General features: G+C 46.7%; 1 protein-coding gene across 7 annotated transcripts in view; it reads right to left on the bottom strand.

Moving 5' to 3' along the window:
* Positions 1-5,849, bottom strand: part of L3MBTL3 (L3MBTL histone methyl-lysine binding protein 3) — a 286,629-nt gene extending 280,780 nt beyond the window's left edge. For 5 of the 7 annotated variants that reach the window (XM_079148191.1, XM_079148190.1, XM_079148189.1 and 2 more), the window contains exons 1-2: positions 5,759-5,849; positions 2,208-2,291 (exon numbers count right to left, since the gene is read on the bottom strand). The gene's annotated coding sequence lies outside the window, so the exon portion shown is untranslated. Of the gene's footprint in view, positions 1-2,207; positions 2,292-3,802; positions 4,072-4,967; positions 4,989-5,758 lie in introns of those variants that run through there. The other 2 variants (XM_079148187.1, XM_079148186.1) reach the window with 2 other exon arrangements.
* Between the last annotated feature and the right edge of the window lie 2,210 nt (positions 5,850-8,059).

Here is an 8,059-nt window from a genome sequence, read left to right on the forward strand (position 1 = left end):
GGAATCATTTTCTAGTCCACATAATTAGTTTAAATCGCTACTAGCCCAGATACCTATTTTCTCATTCTCTTCTCCCAGCAGACTCACGCAACAAAAATATTAATTACAGTATGTGAATTCCCTTCACACCGATTCTTCTTCTTTAACCACCTTACCGTTTCCACAATTAGGCATCATCTTAAAGTATTCCTTTCATTTACCCCTTCTCCTTACTGAATGACTAATCTGGGATAAATATATTTCAGGCTTTGTACCCAATATCATGTTAGAACATGGTCCTTCCCTCAAGGAGCCAATACTATCAAAGATAAGTTACTTTTTGCTCAAGGAAAGATACATAGCTGGAAAATTTTTGACAGGTATATATAATGCATATACTGGAAACCAATCTAAAAATTTTAGCCAGGAATTAAATTACCATGTTCTGCCATAGACAACTTACCTCCTCCTGCTCTTCACAAAGCCTGGCTAAGGCACAATGATAATATTAACACATGCTTAAATAATTCTTTAAAGTTCTCAAACTCTTACTTTTATTTGATCTTTAAATTAAAAAAAAAAAAAAAAAAAAGGCAAGTATTATTGTTCCCATTTTCCACATGAAGAAATCTAGGCTAAAGGAGGTCATTTTACAAGGTGATATATTAAGTGACAAAATTCAGTCTTCTGATGCCTATTCTGGCATTCTATCCAAAGCCATAGTGACTCTCCAAATGAAGAGAAACAAGTGCTGTCCTCAGCTCATCATGCCCAAACATGAAGCTCACCTTCCCAGGAAACACCCATTACTCTGCTTCAACCCTCCCTCTGGCTGCAGGTCTTACAGTTGTTCTTGCTCCACCGTCTCTGCTGCATTACCTACACATCCTACAGAGACCACATCTATTTATTTCACTAAGGACACTACCCAAATCAACCCGCAAGCAGAAAATGACAGCTCCTCTTGAAAACCATTTTCATACTGGAAATTGTTTGGCTTGACTTCTAGACCACACCTGGCCCAATGAGGATTATTAGTCCTGCTCATAAAAGGAAGTCTAATCTCTGTTTCCTTTTGTTTTTGCCAAACAATTAGCAATCCAGTTTAGTACTTACAACAGAGAAGTCAGGAAAACAAGCAGAAAAGGAGAAAGCAAGGTTAAGGAGAAAAAATGCAAAACAAGTATTAATAGTAGAAACCACTACTTAGATGTTCTGTCCCAAAGATGACTGCCCCCTCTGCCTAAGAATAACCTTTGTCCTGAGAGTAGGTCCTGGACTACCAAAAGTAAGCCTCCAAAATTACCAAAAAGACCATACTGGACAACAGCGGTGTTGCCTGTGGAGATATACTCAAAAACTGACAAGCCTAAGGTAACTCACTGGAACTTCACCAAGATCCTATGCCACGCTATCTGGCACACATCAGCCCTGTTTGGATTCAAGCCATAGGAGTTACTTAAATGTTATTTAAATACTCCAAAACTCTCATTGTAAATTTCACCTACAAAATTTTACTACAGACCCCCATGCCTCCAAAGTCTTAAAGTTTCAAAATTTTATGGTTGGTGTGATAGCTTGGTGCTACAGCCCTTGCCTAACATGTGCAAGGCCCTGGGATCAAGTCCCTGTACCACCCCCCCAAAAAAAGTCTAGAATCTTCCATATCACTGTATAGCTACATAATAGTTACATTATTTTACAATTACTTCATTCCAGTTTCCCCAGTTTTTCAAATTCAAAGAATAAAACAATATACTTTCAGAAAAAAAAAAAAAAGTGTTGAAATGCTAATTAAGAATTCAGTAAGAGAGCCAAAGGAGGTGGCTCACCAACTGGGGAGGCTGGGGCAGGACAATCACAAATTGGAGGCCAGGTCAGCAACTTAGCAAAAACCTAGGCAACTTAGTGAGTCCCTGTCTCAGAATTAAAAAGTAAAAAGAGGGGAATATAGCTCAGTGGCAAAGAGCCCCTGGTTTCAAACCTCAGTACTGAAAGAAAAATCTAGGAAGTGTGTCTCATGATTATCATGACACTCTCATTCTTCCTAGCATTTCATCCAGCCCTCGATCACATTTAGCGCCAGTACTTTCACATGTTCAAAGCAGCACCCACAAACCTGTGCTTTTCTGCTAACACTGGCCCACACTCTCCTTCCTCATTTCCAAAAAGCAGCTTTTAGCATTTTCAAGTGCATCAAGCAATTTATATCAACAAGCAAATCTTACCTTGTGGTGATGAAGAAACACAGAACTGTCCAGTGATCTTCACAATTGCTGGGCACCCCAAAGACTTCTCTTAAGAATCTAGTACTGATTTTAAAAGAGGAAAGTAAAATCAAAAGCACTGTCATCAAAAAGAAGCCTTCAAATTCATGAGCCACAATTAATGAGTCACATTTTCAAACACTGACATGCATAATTCCACACTATATCATTATTATATATGTTAAAATAAACTAGTTCCAGATGAAGTGAAATTGATTTTAATCATTTATATCATTCCCATTTCCTAAATTCACCCAACGACAGGCAGATGAAAGTTTACAGGCATCATTTGACACAACTTTAATTTGCTTCATTATTTTTATCCTTAAAATTAAAGATACTTGACAAAATACACACTGGCAAAAGAATAGATATTAAGTAAGCAGTTTTTACCCACATATTTAAGTGTTTTAAATCAGATTATACAAAGTATTCAGAAATAATGCTTTAGAGTGAAACAAAATTACTATCTTATAACTAGGAAGTGCTACTTATTTCATGACTATACAACCATATAGTTAAAAAACGAAATACTAGCCTTAAGTTATATTTATCAGAGAATAAAATGACCGATTCAGATAAAAGGCAGATTTCAAAGACCTTTTTCCATTTCTTCAAAGTTTTAAACACATATTTCATTTTCTACTTTTATTAACATTCAAAATGAAAAGTATCCGCTTTGACCGTGGCTAGAAATTGATGAAAGATATGACGACGACAAATACAAAAACAATTGATTCTTTTCCAGGGAGGGCCAATCTCAAATCCCTGAATAAAAGCAAAGTGCTTTTCTCACATAAGCAATGTCGGGTGTAAACTACGAGGCCTGAATCCTCAGAATTCATTGCTCTCGGATTTACCAAACTTTCTATTTCTGATCAGCATCTTTTCACACAACATCTGGCTGCTCGCTCAGGTCCTCTAATTACTTCCACGTCTGAACGGACTACGTAGCTACAAGTAAAGGCCAAACTTTGCTCTCGGCCTTCCGAACTTAAGATGCGTTTAACCACTAGAGGTCTCCCCTTGGCCAGTTTTGCACGTTCGCTATTTTGCTGCACTTGAAACTTTCCGGAGAAATGCTCTCTACTCGAGTCAGTGTTTTTCTAAAAACTTGCGCAAAAATCCACGCGACCGAGATAGCCAGTACGGGGACTGTCGTGCTCCCAACACTAATAAAGACATCACCAACCACCACCTAGGAAGATCAAAATGAAAATTCGACGCGCTCGCTCCAGCCGAAGCCCCCCAACCCCAAATTCTTATTTCTCATCTCAGTTTCCCTTAACTTAGAAAAATTAAAAATCTGTTTTTGTTTCAGTGCACTTTGAATGATCTCGAATGCATTTTTCTGGCCGTAGCCCCGAGGTGGCAAAGGAGCGGGCCAAGGGATGCAGGGAGGGGGAAGGGCCGTGCTCTGGGCGCCCGAGGAAGTTGCATAAGGAAAGAGACTCCGTTTTTCGGGTCCCCTCAAAAAATCGGCGGGGAGGGGGAGGAAAAGGAAGCGGGGTGGTGGCGGCAGGGGGGCTGAGAAGGGAAACCGAAGCGACGTTTACCTTCGTCTCCCCGTGGAAGGGTGGGGCCAGAGTCGCGGTCCACGCGACCCTGGAGTGCGGCTCGGTACCCCTACCTCTCTTCGAGCGCAGACGGACAAACGGACACCCCCAACCCTGCGCGAGGAAGGCGGAGAGGAAACCGCCCGCTTTTAAACTTTCTCTCACGGTCGCGCTGTGGGCCGTGCTCTGACCAGAACCGGGGGTTAAAATCATAGGGCCTTTTTTTTTTTCTTTCAAGGTAATTAAAGTTTTACCAGTCCCGAAGTTGCGCCCTTCCCCCGCCCGTGCCACCGCGCCCCCTCCCCTTGCAGGGCTCTCAAGTTTTCCTCCTCCTCCCCCCACCAGCTCGCGGGGCGCGCGGCGGATGCCTCTGCTCCTGCGCTTCCCGATCCCCACCCCCGCCGGCCTCTACTTCCCCCGCCCCGCCGCCGCGGCGCGAGGACGGCCCGCCGGGCCCAGGACGCGAGTGTGCAAAGCCCATTATTCCGGAATGGCACACGCACGCGGCGCGAGGCGGGCGGCGGCCCCGGCTCCGACCCCGCTTGCCTCCCCAATATAAGGCAGGCGTAAACAAGTTGCAGGAACAGCAGCCCCGCGCCTCCCCCCAGCGCAGCCCGCCGCCCCGGCGCGGCTGCCGCTACCGCCGCCGCGGCCGCCGCCTCCCGACACACGCCCGCGCCCGCACCCGGGCCGGCGCGGCACGGCACGGCGCGGGCGAACGCCGCGACGGCGCGGGCTCCCGGCCCGGCCCGCGGCCCGCGCCCTCCCCCGCGCGGACGGCCGCCGCGGCCCGCGCCGCCTCGCTTCCCGAAGCACTTTCCTGCCTCGGGCAGAAATAAACCGGAGGGTTTATTTTTGTGCAACTTTCCCAAAATGGCGGAAATTGGAGCTGATCTATATGAAATTCTCACACACTCGGTCGGGAATGGGGAGGCGGCGAGGAAGCAAACGCAAACTCTCGGCCGCCGAGCCCCGCCGCGAGTCCGTGTGTGTGTGCGTGCGTGTGAGTGTGCGTGTGCGCGGTGGGAGTCGGGGAGGCCTTTCCGCCGCGCACACACAGCACACGCCGGGGAGACGCGCCTGCACATTCAACCAGTCCATTCTCCGCAGCCCGAGCGGGGAGAAAGTGGCCCGGCCTCTTTTCCCACTGCCTGGGTCTCCGTACTTGTACTTCTCGCGCTCGCTCGCTCGCTCTCCGGTGCGCGCCCGGCACAAAGGCCACACGGGCGGAGGGGGCCGCAGGGGCGGCGCGCGGGGCTCGCGCCTCCCGCCGCACCGATCCGCGGCCCCGGCCGCCCCCGCGCCCCCCGCCGGCGCCCCTGCCTCGGCCGCCGCGCTGGCCGCCCGGGCTGCGGTTCCGCGGCGCCCACCCGGACACGCACCCCGGCGGAGCCCGGCGCCGCCGCGCTCCCCCACCCCGCGCCCGGTGTCATGAAAGCGACCAAAGTGACAAGCTCGGGGGGCGCGGGGGAGGGGGCCCACACGCATCCCGCCGCCTGCGCGCGGGCGAGAACCCGACGCGGCCGTCTCGCCCCGGCTCCCTTCCGCACGGCCCCCCACACCCTTCCCCGTGTGCGCGCAAAGAAAAAAATACAAGTCTCTCCTCCCCCCATTTTTTCCTTTCTCTTTTCTCTCTCTTTTGTTCCTCTTTCACACTCGCACTCACTACTTCTGAGTGAGATGCCCAGAGACTCCCCCTCCAGCCGTTTCCGAGTCACTTGCCCACTTTTTTCCCCGGGATTAAGTTTTCTCCTCTTTCCCAGAGGCGCAGAGAAGTGGGGGAGAAACCCCTTCTGTCCTTCCCCTCCCCTGATCTGTTTCACAAGACGAGGGTGCGCTTCCTTCCCTCTATAGGTCTCTCAACTTTCATCCTCACCCAGAAAAATAAATGAATGGCTTTTGCACGGACAAATCTTCAGATTAATTAGAGATTAGATCCGATCAGCGGCTTCTTACCCCCAAATTTTCTCTTTTTTTTTTCTCCGTCTCACGAGTAGTCCTGACAAATGGTCCAGGGCTGCGGGCGCAGTGCGCATGTGCGCGTAGAGTCAGGGCTGGGGAGAGGGGAAACTGCGCTGGTGCCGGTGCCGCCGCCGCCGCCGCCGCCGCCGCCGCTGCCGGGGAGGCTCGCTCTGGCTTCCCTGTTACTGCTGCTGCGCCTTCGCCGCTGGAAAGCAGCAATAAAGCCGCTTGGCAAATGCAGCTGCCCGCAGATACTGTTTCAGGTGCATCTTTTCGAGATCCTTGTCACCGACTCGAAGCTGCCTCAAGAACAGTCCAAACAAATGTGAAAGACTGCTAAGGGTTATAGATTTCTTTGTCTGTTTTTCACTTTACTTTTTTTAAAGGCAATTCTCGGAGCAGCTAATCCACCATGTGCTGTTAAATGTATGCATTCAGCCATTAAAGAGTGGGCCTTGATTTTACACAAACGCTACTCAAAGCCTAAATACATGCTACAGGTCATGAAAAATAAAGTTTTAAGCTTCTAAGGAGTACAATCTCTTCCTCTTTTAGGACTGCAAGAATGCATAATAAAGTATACATTAAAAAACTTGCGCATTCTTTTCACTTCCAAAGTGTGAATCTGTATTGACAGATGTGATGGCTTAGGCCTCTGCTGTGAGTTATCTGGGATTCCTCCCTTAACTTAGAAATCACTGTCAAGGTAACTTGGCAATCAGCAGGTCTAGGTTTACCCTCTTAATGTATGCAGTCAAGATGACTGAGTGGTCCCAAATAGCCAAACCTGCCTTTGTCGACTTGTCAAAACTAGATCAAGAGAGCATTGTATTTCATTATTGACAGCTCTCCGCTTATTGACTGCAACCTGTCTTTGGGACAGCTCACCATCCTCCTCCTTACTAGATGAGTATATTTATACGAAATAATTCAAGTAATTAAAGTTGGGCTAAACATTTTGATGCCAATATCCGAGTTTGCTGGGGGGAGGGGTGCAGGAGTAGCTTGTGTGATTTTAGGAATGGCAAAGCAAGTCTTATATTTTGTAAAAGTGGAAAGGTAAGGAGAAGCCCCCACCCCTAAAGTGGACTCTTTATTTTGTATCTAATAAAGGGTAAAGAAAACCCTTTTCTGAAATTGTTGCCTGAGGCCTAGAATTTAAATATATCACAGATGGAAATTCTGTATTAAAAATCCTTCCCCAAAAATGTAAGTAATATTATTCTTGATTGAATCTTTTCACCTAAGGAATGTTCCTTCAACCAGCTTCAGAAAATAAACTGTTAAATTCTTTCCTTAGGACCATGAAATTACCCTAGAGAAGCAGACCACCCAACTCTTTCTTCTGTTGGTATAGTGACAGAATTCTCCAAACCTAAAATCAAGGCTTGTGGCTTGATGTATACTTTAGAACAAAGGTACAAACCTGTGATGCTGAAATGAGCTTATAAAATATGCTTCATATCCTGGACAGCTATTGGTTCAGTGCTGTGAAGTGGGAAAGACTGGGTTAGGGAGAGCTATGGATAATCTCAAACCACCGTTACCTACCGATATCACTCACCACATCCAACCTTTTCCAAAGCAGCTTCCAAACAGTTTCATTAACCAATCTCGATTTCAGCTTCTTGCTTTCTAGCCCTTGAATAATAAGCAGCAAAATGGCCAAAGGCAAACTATGGGAGAAGAGGAAAAAAAAAGACCATGAGTTATGTGGCAAACTAAGACCTTGCCCCAAAAGAAACTCATATTAATTTGAGATTCCCCTTCCTAAAAATCCATTTTATATTCATTCTTTTTAGATTATTTCTGGATGGTATTTCTATTGCACGTGGATTTTCAGAGATACTGGTTTAACAGTTTATAAATGTTTGTGAATGGTTTACCTTGTGCTAAGCACTCTGCAAGTTTCCAGAGATAAACACTTAACCAAACTAGGCCTTGGCTATAAGGAATTCAGTCTGGCAAGAGAGACAGTGTAGTAAATTTGGCATTGTTTTCCAATATGGTAAATGTTCTAGTAGAGGTATGTAGAGCAAGTATAGTCTAGAAGCACTGGGGGCAATAAGGAAAGATGTTTTAGAAATGATGGTTTAGCTAATTCTTAAAGGACATGCATCCAGGGTGTGTGTGATGTTCCCTTATTTCTAGAAGGTGTCCAGGCACATGCTCCAATCATAAAGTACCTGATAAAGGCCCAAGGGTGTAGAGAGCAAGGTTTGCCTGGAAACTGCACTGACTGAGGCTCACTGATAGAAATAAGGATGACATAAGGCACTCTACAGTACATTGTCT

This window comes from Sciurus vulgaris (genome assembly GCF_902686455.1).
Source record: "Sciurus vulgaris genome assembly, chromosome: 7".
NCBI classification, from domain to species: Eukaryota; Metazoa; Chordata; class Mammalia; order Rodentia; family Sciuridae; genus Sciurus; species Sciurus vulgaris.